The sequence below is a fragment of the Cebus imitator genome, unplaced genomic scaffold (genome assembly GCF_001604975.1).
Source record: "Cebus imitator isolate Cc_AM_T3 unplaced genomic scaffold, Cebus_imitator-1.0 Scaffold90, whole genome shotgun sequence".
Lineage (NCBI taxonomy): Eukaryota > Metazoa > Chordata > Mammalia > Primates > Cebidae > Cebus > Cebus imitator.
In genome coordinates, this window is record NW_016107405.1 from 6,721,275 (window position 1) to 6,744,360 (window position 23,086).

The window sequence follows — 23,086 nt, forward strand, 5'->3', positions numbered from 1 at the left end:
CAAAAATGAAATAAAATATATTTAGCAATATAAATGAAAAACTTGAACAATGAAAATGACAAAAGTAAATTTCTTAGCAAAATTAATGAAAATGTTATTAACTGGAGAGACATTCTATATTCATGGATTGAAAGACTCAGTATTATTAAGATGGCAGTTCTTTCAAAAATGACCTTATGCAACACCAGTCAAAATCCCAATAGGCTTTTGTTTTCTTTCTAATAAATAAACTGACCCTACACTTTATATGCAAATGAGAAAAACCCAGAATAACTAAACCAATTTTGAAAATAATAACAAAATTGAGAGACATTATTTTCTAGTTTCAAAACTTATTACAAGATATGGTAATCAGCACAGTGTGTACTGACAATGGATTGTACATATTATTCAGTTGTATAATATATACATATTATTAAATATACATATTTACTCAATATTATATAATTCTTCTTTTTTGAGAAGTGGTACTTATTTTGCAGGATGTTTGGCAACATCTTTGGTACTACCCCTCACCCTCAAGTAATGACAGTAAAAAAAATCTTCAGACATTGTCTTAGGCTGTTTTTTCATTGCTATAAAGAAATACCTGAGACTAGATAATTTATAAAGAAAAGAGGTTTAACCTGGCTCCTGGGTTTGCAGGCTGTACAGGCAGTGTCAGCATCTCATTGGCTTCTGGTCAGGGCCTTAGGAAGTTTCTGTTCATGCTGGTAGGTTAAGGGGAGTCAGCATATCACATGGCAAGAGCAGAACCAAGAGAGAGAAGGAAGATGCCCCAGACAATTTTAAACTTCCACATCTCAAGTGAAATAATTCAGCAAGAATTCACTTATCACCAAGAGGATGAGGCTAAACCATTCACGAGGGATCCACTCCCATGATTTAGTCACCTCCCACCAGGCCTCATGTCCAACACTGGGAATCACATTTTAAGATGAGACTTAGAGGGGAAAAACATCCAAACCATGTCAAATATTGAGAAATATCCTTTATGGAAAAAACTCCCAATGGAGAACCATGGGTCAATGAAAGAATTAAGTGTTCTGAAAGAAACTCTTATATTTATGATGAATTCATTTTCAATCAATGATAAGCTTTTCAACAAATGGTGATGAAATAATTGGATATTCATTGGCACAAACCTGGATATAGCCTCTTACATGCTGTCCTACATGAAATTAACACCATAAAAACCCTAGAAGGAAATCTAGGCAAAACCATTCAGGACATAGGTGTAGGCAAGGACTTCATGACCAAAACACCAAAAGCTTGACAAAAAAAGCCAAAATAGACAAATGGGACCTAATCAAACTTCACAGCTTCTGCACAGCAAAAGAAACAGTCATTAGAGCAAATTGGCAACCAACAGATGGGAAAAAATTTTTGCAGTTTACCCATCTGACAAAGGGCTGATATCCAGAATTTACAAAGAACTAAAACAGATTTACAAGAAAAAAAACTAACAAGCCCATTCAAAAGTGGGCAAAGATATGAACAGACACTTTACAAAAGCAGACATACATGAGGCCAACAAACGTATGAAAAAATGCTCATCATCACTGGTCATCAGAGAAATGCAAATCAAAACTACATTGAGATACCATCTCACGCCAGTTAGAATGGTGATCATTAAAAAATCTGGAGACAACAGATGCTGGAGCGGATGTGGAGAAATAGGAACACTTTTACACTGTTGGTGGGAGTGTAAATTAGTTCAACCATTGTGGAAGACAGTGTGACGATTCCTCAAGGACCTAGAAATAGAAATTCCATTTGACTCAGCAATCCCATTACTGGGTATATATCCAAAGGATTACAAATCATTCTACTATACGGACATGTGCACACAAATGTTCATTGCAGCACTGTTTACAATAGAAAAGACCTGGAACCAACCCAAATGCCCATCGACGATAGACTGGATAGGGAAAATGAGGTACATATACACCATGGAATATTATGCAGCCATCAAAAACGATGAGTTTGTGTCCTTTGTAGGGACATGGGTGAACCTGGAAACCATCATTTTCAGCAAACTGACAGAAGAACAGAAGAGCAGAAGATCAAACACCGCATGTTCTCACTCATAGGCAGGTGTTGAACAATGAGAACACATGGACACAGGGAGTGGAGCACTACACACTGGGGTCAGTTGGGGGGAAATAGAGGAGGGACGGTGGGGGATGGGGGGTGGGGAGAGATAGCAAGGGGAGAAATGCCAGATGTAGGTGATGGGAGGAAGGCGGCAAATCACACTGCCACGTGTGTACCTATGCAATAATCTTGCATGTTCCTCACATGTACCCCAAAACCTAAAATGCAATAAAGTAAATAAATGGGAAAAAAAATATTAATCCAGAAAGAATCATCGCCTAAATATAGGAGCTAAAACTATAAAATATTTAGAAGAAACATAGCAGAAAATTATTGTGAACTTGGATTAGGCAATGATATTTTAGCATCACCTGTAATAAAAGAAAATCAATAAATTGAACTTCTTAAAATTTATAAACATTTGTACTTCAATAGTACCATTAAGAAAATGAAAAGACCAGTCACAGAGTGAGAGAAAACATTTTCAACTTATGTATCTTATAAGGGGCTTTTATCCAGGATATTATATGAAGAATCTTTATACCTCAATAATAAGATAAACAACCCAAATTAAAAACGGGCAAAATATTTTAATAGAATTTTCACCAAAAAATACATAAGAATGGCTAATGAGCTGAGCACATGAAAAATGCTGAACTTTAGTAATAAAGGAAATATAAATTAAAACTCCTGTCAGTCTGCTTCATCCACTATAATCAATATAATCAATAAGATAAGTGTTTTTGAAGATATGGAGAAACAGAAAGTCTCACAAGTTGCCAATAAAAATGTAAAATGTCACAGCTTTTTTTTATTTTTATTTTTTATTTTTTTATTGCATTTTAGGTTTTGGGATACATGTGAAGAACATGCAAGATTGTTGTATAGGTACACACATGGCAGTGTGATTTGCTGCCTTCCTCCCCATCACCTATATCTGGCATTTCTCCCCATGCTATCTCTTCCCAACTCCCCACCCCTCACTGTCCCTCCCGTTTCCCCCCCACAGACCCGTGTGTGATGTTCCCCTCCCCGTGTCCATGTGTTCTAATTGTTCAACACCCACCTATGAGTGAGAACATGCGGTGTTTGATTTTCTGTTCTTGTGTCAGTTTGCTGAGAATTATGCTTTTCAGCTTCATCCATGTCCCTAGAAAGAACACGAACTCATCGTTTTTTATGGCTGCATAGTATTCCATGGTGTATATGTGCCACATTTTCCCTGTCCAGTCTATCATCGATGGGCATTAGGGTTTTATTTGTTTCATAAAGGTTAAATATAAACTTATCATACAACAAGAAATTCCACTCCTAGGAATCTACCCAAGAGAATTGAGTATAATATTTTCATACAAGGACATATACATGAATGTTCACAGTAGCATTATTAACAATAGTCCCAAACTGGAAACAATCCAAACACCTAAATGGATAAATGAAAGTGATCTCTCATGCAATGGAGTACTATATAGCAATGAAAAAATAATAAACTTCTGATACATGCTACAATATGAATGCAAAAACATTATGCTAAGTGAAAGAAACCAGAAACAGAAAACTACCTATTTTTATAATTTTATTTATATGAAATCCCCAGAAAAGACAAATCTATACACAAAGAACAGATCAGAGGTTGTGTGGCACTTAGGATGAAAGCAGGAGTTGGCCACAAATGGCCAGAAAACATATTTTTGGGGTGATACAACTCCAAAACTGGATTGTGGCAAAACTGTACACTTAAAATGAGTAATACTTTTTTGTTTGTTTGTTTGAGACAGTGTCTCACTTTCTCAGACTGGAGTTCATTGTCACCATCATGGCTCACTGCCGCCTCTACCACTTGGGCTCAACTGGTCCTCCCAACTCATGCTCCTAAACAGCTGGGACTATAGGCATAAGCCACCATTTCTGGCTATTTAACAATTTTTTTGTAGAGATGGGGTCTCACTGTATTGCCCAGTCTGATCTTGAAATCCTGGGCTCAAGTCATCCTTTTGCCTCAGCCTCCCAAAGTTCTGGCATCATAGGCAGAACCTACTAAACCTAGACAAAGTGAGTATATATTTTATTGTATGTAGTTAATGCCCCAAAAAGCTGTTTTAAATGGTATGTATTTCTAATCTTACATACATTTTTACTCTGAGCTTGAAAACTCCATATTAATCCAATTACCATTAGGGTTTGCTCTCTTCCAGTCCTAGTTCCAGGAACTTTGTCGCTTTTCTTCTTAGCTCCTGTCCATTCTCTGCATGGAAGTAACCACTACACAAGATCTCAGGCAGAGGCAATCTGCTAGACATCTTTGATCTGTAAAATGATTATTGAGAGAATAAGAGTTTGTAGTTCTCTCTTTCTCTTAAGTTTACTTAGAGGTTTCCTTCTTAGTTTGGTTGTACATCCTGAGGTACATGCTATTTCTTCAACTGATGAACACCATGAATGATTTCACTTTCAGGAAAGATCCAAACCTCAATATACAAGAGTTGGCTTTTCCCTCAGTTCAACCTCAAATCAATAATAAAAACATGAGTTATAACTGGTAGGAGAAGAGTTATTTCATCCCACAAGGATACAGACATGTAAATAAACAATTATCATCAAGTAACCAGGAGATAATGTTTTGAAGTTTCTGAGGAGGGAGCTGAGCAAGATTTTTCTAATAGTGGAGTATGAGACTGGGTAATGAAAATCAAATGGGAGTTTCGAGCCATTGACTGGTGGAAAAGATTATTCTAAGCAAAGGAAAGAACATGTGTAAATGATTAGTGGAATTGATCATTTTTAAAAATGCCTAATAAATATTTGTTGTAATGAAATGCACTTGGTGAACTGAACCATTTAATGTAGCTGGGATGTGAGGCATAATTAAAAGATTAATGGAAAATTAAAAATGATGTGTTGGAGTTAAGATCTGACACTATTGAGAATCTTGAATATCTTATTAAAAGATGCAGACTTTAGTCAATGTTCAAAACATAAAGGTTTTAAATATTTGTTTTATTTTAAACAAATAAATGGCAATCAGTTTTGTATTATGGGAAGATCACCTTAGGGGTTCTAAGGAAATGTTGGCATGGGGAAGAATATGGCAAGCTAGAGAGTTGGAAGGCTGTTGTATAGAGTTTTGTAAAGACACTTCATATTTTCGTGATCCAAATTAAACACATACAATTAATAAAGAGGGGTACAGACAATGGACATTATTTTTAAAAAGTTTATTACATTCAGAATTCATTATTTAAGAAATCAAAATTACATATAGTGTGTTGAAGATGTTTCCATAATATTTTATCATAAATTTTTATAAAAGGAATGGCAATATTATAGTCCTAACATTTTATACCCATTGCCAAAAAGTTGATAATTCTTATTTATTTGACATTCAAAATATAAAATTAAACACAGATTTACATACACACATGTATGTATGCAAACATGGAATAATAGATAAATGTACCAAATATAAAAATAAGAGTAAAGTAATGCACAACAGAGTTAAATAACTACAGTTAATAATAATGGATATTAGAAAATTGCTTAAAAATATACACATAAATATTGTCACCACAAAAAATAGGTATGTGAGGTGATGTACATTTTAGTATACATTATATATTCTTACATAGGTTGACTTTACAAGATATAGAATTTGTATATTTCTGAACAAGATTACCCTTACCAATTAGTAATTATTGTCTCTTGACATGTTTTGACTATTACATATCTGTCTTCTAAGGAGCTTACAAATACTGCATGAGGCTAGGAAGAAAGAGGTCCTTGGAAGTTAAAAGGACATCTCCACTTCCAAACTCACTTTCTAATTTCATGTAAGCCATGTTAATATTCAATAATTGCTCAGGATTGACATCTCCTTTGGGTATACACAAAGTAATAGAATTGATGAATCATATGGTAGTTCTATTTTTCATGTTTTGAGAAATCTCCATACTATTTTCCATAATGACTGCACCAATTTACATTCTTACCAATAGTGTACAAGGATTCTCTTTTTTCCACACCTTTGTGAACACTTATTTATTCTTATCTTTTTAAAATATTTATTCTCACATGTATAAGGTGATATCTCATTGTGCTTTTAATTTGCAATTCACTGATGGTTAGTGATGTTGAACACATTTTCAAATGTCTACTGGGCATTTTTCTGATGTCTTTGGGAAAAATATCTATTCAAGTCCCATTTCTAAAATTGAGTAATTTATTTATTTATTTTTTTGCTATTGAGTTGTATGAGTTTTTATATATTTTGAATAATAACCCCTTATGAGATATATGGTTTGCTAATGTTTTCTCCCATTCCATAAATTGCTTTTTCATTTTGTTATTTTTTTTTCTGTGCAGAAGCTTTTTAGTTTGTTGTAGTTCCTTGTTTTTATTTTTGTTTTTTTTGTCTGTGCTTTTGGTGTCTTATGCAAAAAAATTATTACCAAGAACAAGGTCAAATAGGCTTCCTTCTATGTTTTCTTCTAGAAGTTTTAGAGTTTCAGGTCTTATGATTAGGTCTTGAGTCAATTTTTTTGTATGGTCTAAAATAAGCATCCAATTATTTTCTTTTGCATGTGGACATTTGGTTTTCTTAGCACCATTTATCGAAAAGATTATCATTTTCCCGCTGTATATTCTTGGGGCCGTTTTCAAAGATTAGTTGACTGTATATGCGTGGGCTTGGTACTGGGCTCTTTTTCCTCTTGCATTGGCCTAGGTGTCTGCTTCTATGTCTGTTTAATACTGTTTTGATTATTATAGGTATGTAATATAATTTGAAATCAGATAGAAATATGTCTCCAACTTTATTCTTTTTATTCAGAATTGCTTTGGGTATTTGGAGCCTTTTGTAAGTCCATGCACATTTTTGTAATTTTTGTTTATATTTGTGAAAAATATCATGGAATTTTGATAGGGATTGATAGTATTGAATCTGTACAATGCTTTGGGCAGTATGGGCATTTTAACAGTATTAATTCTTACAAATCATGAATGTAGAATATCTTTTCATTTATTTTTGTCTCCAAGTTTTTAAAATTGTAGCTTTATTTATAATAGCTAAGATAGGGAAACAACCTAAGTATCCATCAAAGTGTCCATAAATAGATGAATGGATAAAGTCAATGTAGTATATAGTGAAATGTTATTTACATATAAATAAGAAAGAAATCCTGCCATTTGCAACAACATGAGCAAACCTGGAAGACATTATGCTAAATGAAATAAGCCAGACAGAAAGACAATTACTGTGTAATCTCACTTATATGTCAAATCTGAAAAGGTCAAAATCATAGAAGCAGAGAGTACAATAGTGGCTACCAGGGGCTAAGGGAAGAAAGGAAAATGAGGAAATGTAGCTCAAAGGTTATAAACTTTCATCTATTAGTCCATTCTCACACTGCTATAAAGAAATATCTGAAACTGGGTAATTTATAAAGAAAAGAGGTTTAATTATCTCACTCTTCTGCAGGCTGTAGAGGAAGCCTAAAGCTGGCATCTGCTCAGCTTCTAGGGAGGCCTCTGGAAAATTTTAATCACGGCAGAATGCGAAGTGGAAACAGGCAAGACTCACATGGCAGGAGGAGGAAGGGGTGAGGTGGTGACACAGACTTTTAAACACCTAGATCTTGTGAGAACTTTATCAGGAGAACAGCATTAGAGGGATGGTGCTAAACCATTAAACCATCTTCATGATCCAGTCACCTCCCACCAAGTCCCATTCCAACACTGGGAACTACAATTTGACATGAGATTTGGGTGGGACACGGATGCAAACCATATCATGTCAATTATAAGATAATCACATTCTGTGCATCTATGTACAGCATGATGACTAAGGCTAATAATGTTGGATTGTATACTGGAAATTTGCTAAGAGTAAATCTTGAGCATTCTTATTACACACACACAAAAGTAAACTATATGAGGTGATGGATATGTTAATTAGCTTCATTGTGGTAATCATTTCACAATGTATATATGAAATCACCATGTTGTACATCTTACATATATACAATTTTAATTTGTCAATTATTCCTCAGTAAAGCTGGAAAATAAAAGTAATTTTCCAAGGTAGCCAAAGACTGTTTCCTACATGTGAATTTTTAGCATCTGACACTGTTTCTGAATTACATGATAATTTGGACTACAGCTTCATGCAAGATGAGCTAACTTTAGACCTCTATCTGTAAGAGACCTTTCCTTCTTTTTATGTGACTCTGTTTAGAAAGTACCAGAACACTAATATGGTTGAAGATGAGTGTAGGGATATCATATGTGCCTAAACATAATTTCTTCTATTGATCACAGAATATTCAACTCTTCTTGTCTTATCCCATCTTTTAACCATTGCTATAGCTTTCCCAGTGAGCTCTCTAACAAAGCCACAACACTGGTAAAAGTACCAGAGAAGATTGGTGATTGAATAAATCTATCTAGTCCATGCTATTGAAAAATAGAGTGTTTATCTCCTGACAACATGTTACTTGAGGCAAGAGTGGATGTTGTTTCCCAATGTTAGCAGGCCCGGCATCTAGCACATGCATGGCATATAGAAACCCCTCCCTGAAAGAATAAATGGTGATCCATCATATCATTTATATATAAAAGCATGTCATTTATTTTATACAAATTAAATAAGTTCTTTATACACAATTGCAATGTATTATTTTGATGCTATCCCCACAATTGTTTAAATGTAGCTTTGTAGTGCAATATATAGATAGAAAATAGGAACTAACAATCATAATTTCCTTTTGTTACCTGCCAATTTTTTAGCTGAAGGCAAAGTTCTACAAGTAAAAATGATTAATTTATGTAGGTGAGTTAGTTTCTTAAAACCAGAAACAAAGTAGGTTTTTTTTTTCTATAGAAGTGAAGTGCAACAAAACATAAAATATTCCTTTCGATGTGGTGAGACTTTAATGATTTCCTTCAAATGAGATTTCTGAGTTTATGGTGAAATAGGTCATCAATAAGTCTTCTTACACACCCGAACTGTCAGTGTGATGTTATGACCAGTTATTTTAGGAATAATTAACAACAAAACATACTTTATATGTTTCCCACATCTCATTATGTGCTATAAATTTCCCATTCTCATTTCAGCTTTCTTTTGGTTTATTTTCTATTTTCCCCATATTTAAGCCTTAGTTTGTATAAGAAATATGTATTAGACATGTTCTTGTCTGAGATGGCATATGTCTTCATTTTGTTTGAAGTTCAAAGAGATGCTGGCTTCTGAATTTGTATTATGAGCAAATGAATTGTTCTTAGTTTCCAACATTGATGGCCTGAAGCAGGGCTGCTCAGAACAAAACTCTGTTGTCTGCATTGTGGCTTTTCTTTTTATTGACTATTTCATTATGTATGAGGACATGTTCCACCTTTGTTAACCAGTCTGCTTACTCTTGCTAAATATCACATTCTTAAAAGGCTTTTGGAATTGAAAACAGCCTAACACTCTTTTGAGATTTGTGACTGTCATCCTTCTAGTTAGAATTGCTTACAGATCGTGCAACAGTAGCAGTGATGCATCCGTAATAGCTGTCAGCCAGGATGGTCATTAAGCGCTGTCTGCAGTGGAGTTCTGTGCCAGATGGCACCTCAGGAACACAAGACAGAGCATTTGAAGCTGCCAAGGTTCGTTCTGTGCCCTTTTAACTTAGAGCTGGGGAAAAAATAAAATAAAACAAAAAACTTCTGAGAGTAAAATTCCTAGCAGTAGCTTTCTAGCCTTAGGCCTTCTAGCCTTTTTTGTTTAATATACAAAGACAAATCAGTCTTCATGTTTAGAAATGGATATTTTCTATTAATCCTGTATCATATACAACATTGCTTAGTTTTCTAAATACATTGCTCATTATAAAATGGTGATTTTTTTCATGTGTTTTGCAGCATGTTTAGCAGATCCTTCAATTTTTCATTTTTCAAATGAAAAATTATCATTTCTGATAATTTTTCAAAATAATTTTTCTCTTTTCTCATATCTGAAAATTGTCTCAGACATGAATTTGCAAGCTATTTTTTATATTAGTATGCAATTAATTATTTCAGGACCATTTATTGTATATCTAATTCTCATGTTTTTGAAATCCCATATTGATTATGCTAAATTGTCTGATATATGAGAGTTTCTTTTTGGGATATTAATTGTGAGTCAGAGTATATGTTATTTTTCATACTAGTGCCACACTCTTTTGATTCTTATTTTATTGAAATACATTTTAAATTAGGTAGTAAAACCAATTCTTTTTTATCATAATAATTTTAGCTTTATCTACATATGAATTCCTCCAAATATAGCTTTGCATTATTTTGTCAAGTTCTTTAAGAACATATCCTGTTAGAATCGTGGTAGACATTACAACACATGTGCATGCTGATTTTGTGATAGCTGAAGAAAACAAAGACTTTTAATTGAATAAATGATTGTTTCACAATTTGGATTGCAGTCTCCCTGAAACTGTTTTCTTTTTAAGATGTAAATATATTTAATTTAATAAGTACAACAGTAAAACATGCCTGTTGCCTAACAACTACTCTAGAAAAAATATTGTAAAGGAAATCTAACCAAGAGAAGTTCACGTACTCCACGCTACTCCCAATCTTCCTTTTATAGTAAAAGACACATACTGTAAGATTAGGACTGCAATGACTTTACACAATAGCTGACTGAGTCCTTGAGAGGATGCTACTTCAGACTTAAAGATATTTTCACATTTTGTTTAAGGAATTTCAGAAGCTAGTGGTGACAGAGCATTGGAATCAATGAGAAATTGTTTGGGGAGCTGTGATGATTTGGAGGGCTGCTTATTAAAAAGGTTTTTGGAGGGAGTTAACACCTGAGGACCAGGGAGATGTGTTACATGTTGATCTCAAAGGGGACTGTTCCCTGGTAAATGGTCTAAATGCCTAGTAGTGATTCCGTTGAGACTCAAAAGGAATTTCAATATAATAAATAGTTTTTTAACAAATTAATAAATTAATTACTTTTACTTGCCCTCCAATTTCTTTCTAAAATTACTGCAGATACTCTTCACCTAGACTTTCCATGGTGGTAACCATCGAAAGAGTGAAGGAATAGCATAGTAAGATGAAGGGACAATGGTCTCATCTTACTCATTACTTTCAGGGTAATAGAGTCTTACCTGAAGTTTCAGGTAGTGACTAAATGTAGGAAAAGGGAACCCAGAATGAAACTAGCAAAGTTCTCAGGCTTTTCATAGAGAGAGATATTTTATGGTTTATTTTTTATTACACAACATATAGTTTTAGACTTGTTATGTGCCAAGCACTCTGAGTGCTAGAGATACAGCCAAAAGGAAAATTTACAACAGTAGGTGACCTCATGGAATTAATATATTAGATGAGAGACAACTAAAAACAATCAAAATTAAGAGAAAAATATATAATGCATCATTTGAAAATTGATATGGGAAGAAGTAAAACAGCAGCAAGGAATACGAAATGCTGAGAAAGTAAGAGAAAATGAGGCCAGAGAGGGAACAGGCTGTCAGATCACTTAGCAGATAACTATGGCTTTTATTCTGAATGAGTTGTAAACTCACTGGAAAGTTTCTGGCAGGAAAGTGTCATGACCTGAATTTTGTTTCTAAAATGATCTCTCTGACTGCTTGGTTATACAGTAGAGGCTAGACTCAGTGGCTCATGACTGAAATACCAACACTTTGAGAGGCTGAGGTGGGTAGATCACAAGGTCAGGTGTTCAAGACCAGCTTGACCAACATGGTGAAACCCTGTCTCTACTAATAATACAAAAATTAGTTTGGCGTGGTGGTACGTGCCTGTAATCTCAGCTACTCAGGAGACTGAGGCAGGAGAATTGCTTCAACCTGGGAGGTGGAAGTTGTAGTGAGCTGAGATTGCGCCACTGCACTCCAGGCTGGATGACAGAGCAAGATTCTGTCTCTCTTTCTCTATATACATACAGCACTCTCTACTGTATACACACACACACACACACACACACACACACACACCCCACACACACACATATTGAGGATGTCAGATTAGGCTGTAAGCAGTGGAAATGGTGAATAATTTCAGAATTCGAATATTTCAAAAGCAGAGCAGACAGGATTTAGTTAAATATTACATATGAGGTGTATATATGAAGCTGTTGTTCTACATCAATGGAATTGGAATTAACTGAGTGGCAAAAATCATAAAAGGCAACAGATTTGTTTGGACATAGTAGAATTCAGGAGATTAGATTTGGACAAATTATAGTTGAGCTGCCCATTAGATATTTAAGTGGAGACTTTGTGCAGACAGTTTGGATATCTGAATTTGATTTAGTAGGAGGGAGAGAACCTGGACAGAGATGTAAATCTTGGAGTTTTATATATAATAATACTTTATATTATATATAATATATTATTATATATTATTAATATATTATATTTATTATATATTAATATATATAATTGATATGTGTAATATATTACTAAATATTATATGTAATATATAAAGTATTGATAATAATGCTATATAATAATATTGTTTATTATATATTATATAGAAAGTATTTAAAGCCATAAAATGGGATGAAATCACCAAGGCAATGACTGTAGATACAGGTGAGGGCTGACAAATGAGCCAGTGATAGTACAATATGAGCTTCGAGGATGAATTAGAATCTGCAGAAGAAACTGAGGAGGAGCATCATTGGCTTAGGAGAAAGACCTACAGAGTGAGGCATCAAGGAAGCTAATTGAAGGATCAGAATGGACAGCCCGTACTAAGTGGTGCTGACAGGCCAGTGAGATGAGGGCTGAGAGTTTGCATCAGTGGTAGTAGCATGTAGAGCATCAACACCCTGGTTGTTAGTAGCATGGTGGGTATCAGAAAGATAATGGGAGGAGAACATTGAAAATAATTGTTATATACAACTGTTTTAAAAGGTTTTTCTATGGGCTAGTACCTGGAGAGGAAAGTGGGGCTAAAAAGAGATTTATGGCTTTGTTCTTTTTTGCTTGCTTTTTAAGGTAGGAGAAATAACACATTTTTGTGCTGATCAGATGGTCCTGTGTAGAAGAAAAAGTAGAAGATGTGCAGAGTAGGGTGGAGGGGAATTGTCTGAGTCCTATATAGACTAGAAGAGATAAAATCTAGTGCCAAAGTAGAATTTAGCAAATAATAGGAATTATAAGCCCATATATATTTAAGCCCTGAAAAGGGAAAGAAGAAATTTAAGTATCTTAAATAAACTAGGATTTTATTTTGCAGCTTGTTTTTTTTAGTCATTAGAGGCATTTTACTGCATTTCCTTTAATTTAGTGCAATTTTCATCAGGTTTTATATCAGCACAATGCTCAATTCATAAGCTCAATTTACAACCTATCCAAATTTTTTGCTTGTTGCAGAGTTTTTTCCATATGATGGCAACAGTTGAAAAATAGATTCTATGTGGAGGAGAAGAAAGCTTTATTTATCAGTAAGGTAGAATTATCCCCTGAGAAATAGTGAGACCATGTGAAAAATTGAGATCCAAATCTAAATAACTACTCTGTGCTCTAAGTACTGAGACGGTATAAAGATGTCAGCCTAACTCCACCATATGGAGATTGCCTTCTTACTCTCTATATGTTCATATAGTTCTGGAAAATTATATGTGCAAAATGAGAGTCTACCTCACCCTAGTCATAGTGATTTGATCAGAAGAGAACATTCACCCAGGTTGAATTAATGTTACTTGAGAATTAGAAAATTACACAAATTCTAGTATTGACTGATCTCTTAAATGATAGAAAACATGGAATATCTATGTCTTATGTTTACTGGACTGGCAAAAAAAGAAATTCTGCCCCCCGCCCAAAACATGGAATAGTACAGGACTATTTAGAAAGGCAAAGATAAAAGATGTAGAGAACACTAAGATTCCCATGACTGCTGATTAGCATATTTAAGCACATTTCTCAATCTTGACCTAGTTCCACATCCTCATGGGACTAAGATGAGAGAAGAATACCAGAGTTAATGCGTCAACATGCTTATGTAGAGGGACACTGTACAATAACACTGACATGGGAGATGTCATGGGGCGTGTAGATAGGAAGTCAAGTTTCAATTAAGCTGAAGTTTAGAAAAGAACTTTCAGTCAAGAAGTTGAGAACATAAAGGGTTTCCAGAGAGCACATTAAGGATAGTCAAGAAATAGCTGGCAGAGATTAATCAGAAAGGGGTAGTAGTACAGAGTAGGATTGGAGTTAGTTGCTGGATTAGATAGAGGGAACACCAATTGGCATTTTGGGAAGTGAATGATGATAAGACTAGATGGGCATGGAGTTATTAACTGTACAGTGGAACTGTGATAATGTTGTACCACTCTAAGAATCTGACAAGAAATTGTTGTGATGTATAATATTGCCTTCAGAGCATTTGCACAGCAAAAGAAACAATCATTAGAGCAAACCAGCAACCAACAGAATGGGAAAAAATTTTTGCACTCTACCCATCTGACAAAGGTCTAATATCCAGATTCTACAAAGAACTGAAACAAATTTACAAGAAACAAACCAGCTAAAAGTGGGAGAAGGATACGAACAGACACTTTTCAAAAGAAGACATATATGAAGCCAACAAACATATGAAAAAATGCTCATCATCACTGGTCATTAGAGAAATGCAAATCAAAACCATATTGAGATACCATCTCATGCCAGTTAGAATGGTGATCATCAAAAAACCTGGAGACAACAGATGCTGGAGCGGATGTGGAGAAATAGGAACACTTTTACACAGTTGGTGGTAGTGTAAATTAGTTCAACCATTGTGGAAGACATTGTGGCAATTTCTCAAGGATCTAGAAATATAAATTCCATTTGACCCAGCAATCCCATTACTGGGTATGTACCCAAAGGATTACAAATCATTCTATTATAAAGACACATGCACATGTACGTTCATTGTGGCACTGTTTACAATAGCGAAGACATGGAACCAACTCAAACGCCCATCAGTGATAGTCTGGACAAAGAAAATGTGGCACATATACACCATGGAATACTATGCAGCCATCAAAAATTATGAGTTTTTGTCCTTTGTAGGGACATGGGTGAACCTGGAAACCATCATTCTCAGCAAACTGACACGAGAACAGAAAATCAAACACTGCATGTTTTCACTCATAGGCAGGTGTTGAACAATGAGAACATTTGGACACAAAGAGGGGAATGTCACACACTGGGGTCCATTGGGGGGGCTATGGAAGGGATAGTGGGAGGGAGGGTGGGGGAGAGATAACGTGGGGAGAAATGTCAGGTATAGGTGATGGGGGCTGGTGGCAACAAACCACCTTGCCTTGAATGTACCTATACAACAATCTTACATGATCTGCACATGTACCCCAGCATGTAAAGTACAATAAAAAAATTAACCCATAAAAAATAATAATAATATTGTCAAAACTAGTTTCCTTTGATTGCCTAAAAAAAGACCGGCCTTTTAGCCTCATTTGTACTTACTTTCTAATTTCTGAAGAAACCAGTCTTGAATGCAGGGACCAATGAATATTTGTGTCCTGGTTTCAAAGGATGGAAGGGCTTAGCTCCGGGAATGAGTTGCTTTCCTGTGATATCTGTGACTCTTCTCTAAAGAATTTAATAGGAAGTCAAACTAAATGCCTAAAAATGAGCACAGCTCTATTTAATCCAGATTCTGAAAACCTTTCACCTATAAACAGGTAAAAGGTAGAATAAACTGCAACTGGTAACATTGCTTTTGCTAGTAAATTTACTATAAGGAATAAAATATTTCTTTTCAATTTTAGAGCTCAATATTAAATATTAGGATGAACCATGGGAATGAACAAAGGAGAAACGAAATAGTCTTTGTGTAAATTAAGTTTGCCCTCTAAATCATCCTCAGTAATTACACTAGGACAATCAAGTTAGCATTTAATTAATTATTCAATATTTTAATTTAATATGAAGTTTTGGACAATATGGTTTTGGAACAAAGAGAACTTAGTTTAACTTTGAACTCTGCCTCCCAGGCTATGGTAAATTACAGAAGCCATAGAGACGTTCAATGTCATCATTTGTTAAAGAAGGTCATTTTCTATTTCACAGATTTTTTCCTGCAGTTAATTATTCAGTACATATAATATACTTCACAAAAAAAATCATCCCATAATAACCCTTGATTAAATACTTGGTTCCTGCCCTCATTTCTTAAGCAGCAGCCAGTGGCCATGGGCAGCATATACTGTAGCTACTTCATCATGGGTGGGGCTGACTGTTGCCATGCTCACACTACTTAATAGTGGCCAATTAATTTTAGAAATGACAGGTTCTTAAAGACCAATTTATTTAAATTCTCTATATTATGTTTGACCGACAGATAATAATGTGAAAAAAATAATTATTTTTTATCACAGTCAAAATTGCTTCCCCAAATTCACTCATCGTTCTTTCTCATGAACATAATAGCAGGAACATGCTGTTATGTCTAGTCTTCTTAAAATATTCTGAAACTGAGCAATTCTTTTTTGGTGAGCACAATTCAACCTGTTAATTATATACTTCCTGCTATTGTCATTATTTAAAATATTTTTCTAACATGTTAACACTCAAATATATCTCAGTCTTTTAGCTTGTTATGAAAAGAAAATAATTTGAGATTGTGGTCCCAGATATTTATGAACTGGGAATTAAAAGGCATGACTAATATAATTGGCAAGAGATTTCCCTTACTCTTTCACAAGTAGAAAAAGCCATGGTTGCTGCTCTTAAATTAACTAAGCTTAATATTAAAATCAGGTAAAGTAAGCAAGTCATGTTTCCCTCTTATTTTGCAGTGCTCAGTGATGTTTTACAAAACTGAAAACTTTACCTTTTCATTCATTTGCTCTATGAATTAAACATTAACAAGAATTGAATGAGCTTAAAGCCTAAGAAAAAGATCAATATACTTCAGGGAAAACTAAAGGTTATTATTTTATGCTATTTTTCTATAGCACTGTAATTCACCACTTAAGCAATCCAGATCGAATATTGATACAGCCAGGTGAGATAAAGTCAACAGCAGGCCTACTTAATCTCTTAATAGGAACTCTCTCAATCCTAACCTCATTATTAGAATTTAGGCTTTTCCATAACACTTTTGACAAAGTATTCTTTAAGTTTTATATATTTTCTGAGCTTATCATTGCATTATTGAAAAATCTGATCTATGCTTTATTCATTGATGAGATTTTTAACTAATCACAATTTGCATTCATAAATTACACTTAACTAACTTGTTATTTGTCAAGGTTTGAGAGATAAACATAAAATTACTAATCTTATTAATGATGACTGAAATTGAACTACCAAATCAGTAAAATAATTTGATTTCTTTCTCAAAGAAAAATATGTAGAGAAATCAGTTAAGAAAAATTAACATTTAAAAACTTTGTTATCAGGGTAATGAGTTGTTTTATATTTGAATTTTAAAGCCAGTAGTATAAACGATGATTCATAGGTTGGAAAATGGTTTGTGCCATTTCAACTCAAACTGGCACCAAAACAAAGCTGCTAAAATTGTTAAAATTTTGGGTTATTACCTCTTAAAAATCTTTGTAAAATTGATTCATAGAAGGCATACTTTCTCTGTAAGAAATACTTGGAAGCTTTTTTGCTATTAGATATTATAATATGTGTGGATAATGATGACCAAGTTGTTACTACATTTTGAGCTGATTACAAAATATTAGTAGCTGGTACTTTTTCTCTAATTTTATCATGATTCATTGAAGTGTCATTCATAATGTAAAAATACATTAAATAACCTATTGGCAAACTAATTTAATGAAAACTTTATAATAATGTAGTTTATATAAGTTTACCATATAAAGATAATGACAAGAAAATAAACCTAGTGGTAATAGGATGATATGTTTAACAACTTCAATAAAGTGGCTTTTTGAGAAGACAATCACATTGGGAAAATGTTTTAAAATGTAACAAGGAGACATTTGGTTCAGAGATAATAGGATTTAATGCACAAGATGATAGGACATTGTGATTAAAAGGAGAAAAAAGTCTATAATATGAAATAATACCTAGAATTCCCAAGAGGGCAGATACTATAGTTAATAGATTACAGTTCTCTGTAATTACAATGACATTACATTCAATGATGACAAAAGAAAAAAAAAACATGGACTTGAAGTTCTTTTTGTACTTACCAAATTGTTGTTGTTAAGGGTAATTAGTATCAAGAAACTCTGCTCAATCTCTTGAAAATGAAGCTAAAAAGCAATAAATTAATTAGATTGTATTTAAAACTTTCAACTAGTAATAAAAGCATTTCTGAGGAAGACAATTATACAAACTAAAATTAAACACAATTAGATAAGTCAAAACATGAGATATGTATCACAAAGGCTACAGATTTTATTTCCAGTTAAATCAGATATGCCATACCTTGTTTGTGTACTGAATATTACACTTTGAAATCAACTGACTAATATAGAAAACAAACTTATGATGTTTAGTAGTCATGATTTTCAATAAATATAATTAAAGTTATAAATGTAAATAAACTGATATGTAGCGTGGTCCTGTGTATAAGAAATAGATTTTTCAGGATAGATCAAATTCTGGAATGTCTCTCTGACCTCTAATGCCTGCCTGCACTGTTAGTCATTTTCTTGTGTCATCCTTTATCTTTAAATAAAAGCCTTATGTGAGTGTACCCTGTAAGTCCAGTGAGCACTTTCAAATGTCTGAAGTAAGGAAAACAATCTAGCTGCCTACTGGAAGAAGTGGGAAATTTAGAATTTAACTCATGCTGGATATCACAACCAAGATTTCGATTTAATTGTTTTTGGGTGTGGCCTGGATTGTGAGAGGTTTAGAAGCTTCAGAGGTAATTCTAATATGGTGCTTAGAATTGAGAACAAAGATCTGAACAAATATTAGGCATGCCCACAGAAGAATCTTTGGGTAATTAGTAAAGCATGGCATTTGGTATAGATGAGACATCAGACTCTTCCCTATTTCAGCCTCTTTGAAAAGGAGAAAACCCTGAGCTTCTGGGTCAGGTCAGGGGACATCTCTAAGCTGTATTTTATTTTGTTTGTTTTATGTGATTTTTTACAAAATACACTATCTGAGACAAATCTGGCTCCCAGTGGATGAAAAACTGTCGGTGCTATAGAAAATTGTATACCTAGAATTTGTGTCAGAGTTTTTGATCATGAACAATGTTGTTTTACATAGAAAAGGGAATCCACACTCTGGGAAGCTTCATCAACAGCATCTCAGGACTGTTGAAGTGCATGTTATTAAAGAGATGGCTTATACCATTTTCTCATTCTAATCAATACCCCCAGTAAAGGTGTTCTTGCTTAAAAACCTGAGGAATCAATTTTGCCAAATTAGATTGGTCTCACAAGGCGATGGAAGGAACTGAAAATTAGACTCAGTCCTAAGTAAGACTACAGAAGTCTATAGGGGTATTTCTTTTTATTTCTGCTCTGAAGTTTTTTTTTTCTTTTTTGCATAAATTTAAATATAAATGTGCAATTAGATCATGATACATTTCTAATTTTTACCTGTTGTACAGATATTTAGACAACAAATTGTTTGGAACATATTTGATAGTTCTTAAAATTAATAACTAACTGCAAACATAACTGTTTCCAATTATTTTTTGTGTCATTAAAAATACTCCAAAATAGTTTAATCTGCTTTATATTCAGAGAAATTTCTGCTTAAATATTTCTTTAAAAAATTATTTCACAGAGCATTGTTATTTTTCCCTTTGGCGCCTCGCTTTTTTTTTCAGGGTGGGGAAGAGCTACGTTCTTTTATATTAAAGCCATCGCTTTTGTCTCCCTTTACTCTATAAAACCAGGATATATTTAAATAAGCCCAGTTTGGAAAAGTAGTTTTTAGAGAGAAATAAAGACAATAAAACTGTACAGGCAATCATGTCTATTTCTTCTAGACTTTAATTATTTTTACCTTAAAATCTTATATTTTAATCAAGTAAGAAAGCAAAGTCAAAAATGGTTTTAAATATAAAATTTTATCTTTGATTTCTGAGGCAGCAATAGTTGATAAACAAATAAGTTTCATTAGGAGAAATAATATACATTTCAAGAATAGAAAATATTATTTAATTTAATTTATTATTATTATTTATTACCTAATACTATCTAGGTAGAGACAAAAATTCACTATGAACAGCTCTAGCCTAATTTTCAGGGACATGTATATATATGTGTGTGTGTGTATATATATGTACACACACACACACACACACACACACACACACACACATATATTTATATGGGAAATACATTTAGTAATATACTTACTTGCCAAAGGGAAGCCATATGCATTACATGGGTACATTTTAATGTGTATAGCCTACAGCAAGCTCTTGGTCTAGTTCATAATGAACAATGAAATCATTAATTGATTTCTGCCACTGCCTCTTGGATGACATTTATAATTTGCTACTGCTTGTTGTTACATTACATCTCAGTTTTCTAATTAGACTTTACAATCCTTAAGAACATGAAATGTTGTTCACTTTTCACTTTCAATAAATACCTAGAGCGCTGTCTGAGTCTGCCAACTTAATTATTCCTGTAGTCTGAAGCTGCCCTAAAGTAGTTGAAATCTAGCCAAAAGGTCACAGATTTTTAGTCTTGGAAAAGACCTTGAGAGACACTCCTGTTCATATGCCTGACTTTGGCACACTGAATACTCTTTGTTTTCAGGCAGATGGCATCTGTGCTTACATGTATTTCTACTCTAAAAAGCAAGAATGAATATTCCCTGTATCCACCTGAAGACTCAATATTTCCTGTGTTACTGGGCAATATAACCCTGCTTAGACCTTATCCTCTGCCTTCCATATTTTGTTGCATTCCCTGTGCCACAAACTGTTCTTCTAAATTTACTTCTGTTCTCAAGATATACACCATTTATGAGCATTTTCTTGGTGCTCAGGGTGAATCAATATAAATATAGAGGGATATCACTTAAAATATGTATTAACAATTATGGCACAGGCCCAATCTTATTGCTAGAGTGTGAGCAATGAATAAATCAATGCCCCCTACATTTAACTCTATGGCCATATTGGTGCACACCAACTAAATATCAGCCTTCAAAATATACAGTCTCATAGAAAACATAAGAATTAAAGAGAATCAATTCTGAAGACTGTTTCCTAGGGTTGCTGTAACAAATTGTCACAAACTTGACAGCAAAAACAAGCAGAAATATACCTCTCCAGTTCTAGAGGCGAGAAGTCTTTAATCAAGGTGTTGGCAGGGATTAATTCCATCTGGAGATTCTAAAGGAGAATCTATTCCATGCTTTAAGGATAAGCAGGGCAATGAAGCCTTTGTTATGGCCCATGAAACTTTTCTTTTCTCCTAGGCCTTGATTGGGAAGGAGGTCTATGATCACAGGACCTGTCTCCAAGATCTCTGAGATACGCCGAAGTGTTTTTCCCATTGTCTTTGGTGGAACTTGGCTCCCTTATAGTCATGCTAATCTCCAGCAAGTGGTTGCTCCTTAGTCCTCTTGAATTTCTTTCTTGAAAATGATCTTCTCTGTCACATCACCAGACTATGAGTTTTCCATTTTTTTCACTCTGCCTTGCTTTTAAATATAAGTTTCAACTTCAAATCTTTTATGTGTTCCCATATTTGATGTAGGATATTAGAAACAGGAAGGCCTCACCTTGAATGCTTTGCTCTTTAGAAATTTCTTTTACCAGATACCAACTCATTACTCTTAAGTTCAGAGTTCCACAGATACTTAAGATGTGGACACAATATAGCCAAATGCTTTGCTAGGGTGTAAAATGGGTGACCTTTGCTCCAATCCCAGATAAAATCCTTTCTTCCAATTGAGATATCATTAGCCTGGCCTTCACTGTCTATATTTCTATCAGCATTTTAGTCACAACAAATTAATACTTTCAAAGAACTTCCAAACTTTTTTCTGCCTGTCTTCTTTTGAGGCCTTCAAACACCTCTAACCTCTGCCTATCACCATTTCTAAATCTGCCTCCATATTTTTAGGTATCTTTACAGCAAAACTTCTCTCCTGGGTACCAATTTTCTGTGTTAGTCCATTTGCATTGCTGTAAAAGAATACCTGAGATGGAATAATTTATAAAGAAAAGAAGTTTGTTTTGACTCATGATTATGCAGGCTGTACAGAGAGCATGGTGCCGGCATGTGCTCCTATTGAGAACCTCAGGAAACTTACAGTCATGGCAGAAGGTAAAGGGGAGGTGGGTTCATCATATGGTGAAAGTGGGAGCAAAGGTGGCAGGGAGTGTCACATGTTTTTAGACAACCAGATCTTGTGTGAACTCATAACCAGGAGTAGGGCACCAAGCCACTCATGAAAGTTCCACTCCATAATTGAAACACCTCTACCAGGTCTTGCCTCCAACATTAAGGATTATATTTCAACATAAGATTTGGAGGGGACACATATCCAAACTATATCACCCATCAAAAGAGTATCTTTAAAATGTAGAATTAGAGCTTACCTCTCTGGCTAAAACTTTAAGCTTTCTCTCTTATAGCAAGCACAGCAACTGAGCAAGAAATGAAATCAGACTCATGATAAGCAGATAAAATACAAAGACATTTTATTTTTTCTCTATTATGGTTTGATTTCAAGGATATATTAAATCTGATTATAGATTTAGAAATGTATTGCAACCAGGGATATACATCACTTTTTTATTATTATTCTTACAGTGGAGAGTGTTTTAAAAAGATGAATGTTATTGAACATAATCATAGACAACTGACTGGAGAGGAAGATCAACATGAAGCCTGGCTGAGGAGAATGAAGAGAAATGTGATGACAGAGAATAGCCCAGGCCTAGTGTGACATTTTTAGGTTGGCAGAACTCATATTGGTCTGTCTGTGTTTCCACAACTAAATCTCATTCTTGAATTGTAATCCCCAAATATTGGGGGAACCTTGTGGGT